A 2,135-nucleotide genomic window follows, 5' to 3' on the forward strand; every position below is an offset into this window, starting at 1 on the left:
TATATATATATATATATAGAAACAATTTGTAGACAGTGTTTACTTGTATTATTATAAATAGTGTCCTGCTTTTACAACCGTGTTGTCACAGACACGCTCTTTCGCTGAAAATGTCTGCCCGATGAGATGCGGGAGTTGAATGAGGGAAGCGCAAGCGGCACATATTCAGAAAAAGGAAACCACCAAGCGTAGACGGGATGCAAGGAGCACAGGAATACCGACACATGAAGAAATCTTACAGCATTGTTTTGTGGGTATTGTTTTGTCTGTGAAGGCTTCCCCACACGTTGTTTTGCAAAGGGAGGTGTTGAAGGGCGCTTTGTTTGTCTCCGCCCGGTTCTGTACAGGGAAAAAACTAACTTTTTTTTTTTTTTTTTTTTTTTGGTGGGGAGGACACAAAAAGACAAAATTTTTTTGTTATGATGATGCCGTGTATGCATCAAAGATGTATTCAAAATAAACCCTTTTGAGATTCTGCAGGATACCTTGCCCATCTGCAAAATGCCCACTGGGGCGGTTTGTATCATCCACCAAGACTGCAGCCTTTCAGAGGGCAAAATTGGAAGGAAAAGCACCGCTCTGCCATCACTCTTCTGCTCTCATCCTTCCAGCGGCCATTATTATCAGCAGCCTAAGACAGAGTGTCAGAGTCGTGAGCGTAAGAGCCAATCATGGGGCGACTGATGGGGCAGTTTTCCATGGAGAAAAGCGAGTTGGGTCTGAGAGGGTACCGAATCCCACTTTGAGATGGCTGGTCTTATCCACGGCGTTAGCATTCTCGAGCACCCGGAGCAAGAAAATTCCTGGATGTCTGCTCGCCCACCTGTCGTCTGTTGATATTGAGACTTGGTTCGGTTTGGTTGTTCAAGATGGAGCAGCCTTTCGGTGAAAGCTCCCTAAACCGAACAGAAGAGGACGCGTCCCAACCGCAGGCTCTGGGGCTGCTACGTGGCCAGAGGCCATTTTGTGACAGGACGCACGGAGCGACCGAACACCTTTTGAATCTGCAGCCTGGCTGAGCTGTCGTGCCTGAATGCTGTTGCCAGGGGCCGTCTGATGATATATTTAAAAATATTTGAGCCTTAAAATCCACGCCACTTTGTAATTATTAATGTTCCACTACTAGTTTAAATTCACTGAAGCCACTGTTTGGCCCCAGTAATGACTTTGTAAATTTGACTATCATGCCAGTGCCTCATCAGCCATTAACCTCACAAATTATCACCCGATTCAATGTGAATATACCGCCGTCCTTGTTTGAAATGGAGCCCAGAATTGCCCAGCAAGCCCGCATGCCCTCAGATTAGTGTCGAAGCCAGGTCAGGGATCGCACAGCTTCAACTACGCCCGGTAGGATGTTAAATTTGTCTTTGTCTGGCGAGACGGTTCCGATCTCCGCCCTCACGGCCGCTGTCACGTGTCAGAGGTTCCGACTTGGATGGCCCCTCAAAGAGTGCGTTTGGCCCGGTGAGGTTTGGCCCGGCATCGAGTCTGCGCAGCCTGCGGTGTCCTTTCATCAGAGAGGATCTGTTTCTGTGCATGAGCGTGCTGGCTTTCTCCATGTGTGTCTCCCAAAGCAGTTGTTGCAGCTGCAGCTGGCAGAGTGGGTCTTACAACTTCTTTTTTTTTTCCTTCACTCCCTACTTGAGGTGTCCAGAAATACGATCCAAATGCTGCCTGTTAATTTGCCTCCTTTCCCCCCCACCCCTCATTTGCATTTTAGAGGACTTCACTGCAATTGTGCTGCTCCGTTGTTGTGCTTTGGCCAAGAATTTTGAAACACAAACCTTGCACGTGTTTTGTTTTTCAGCCATTAAGTAGCTGCTAGCTGTTTCAACAAGTAACCATGAAACAATCCGCAACAGTTTAATGCGAATTACGTTTTAAAGTACTTGTACATAAAAAATGGAAAACCGCCACGCTCCATTCAGAACCGTCACAATGAAATATGCCCTAACATCGCTCCACAAATGTCTGCATTTCCACTACCCATGGCCCATAAAACAACCTTGTCAGCACGATGGAGGCCACCGTTGACACCTGAAGCAGACCTGACAGGGACGGCTGGAGAAATGTTTTGCGAAAACTCAATTTGCTCGGCATGTGCGCATCGTCTACTTTGTATTCAGCCCGCA

Source organism: Hippocampus comes, unplaced genomic scaffold, assembly GCF_001891065.2.
Source record: "Hippocampus comes isolate QL1 unplaced genomic scaffold, H_comes_QL1_v1.1 scaffold259, whole genome shotgun sequence".
Lineage (NCBI taxonomy): Eukaryota > Metazoa > Chordata > Actinopteri > Syngnathiformes > Syngnathidae > Hippocampus > Hippocampus comes.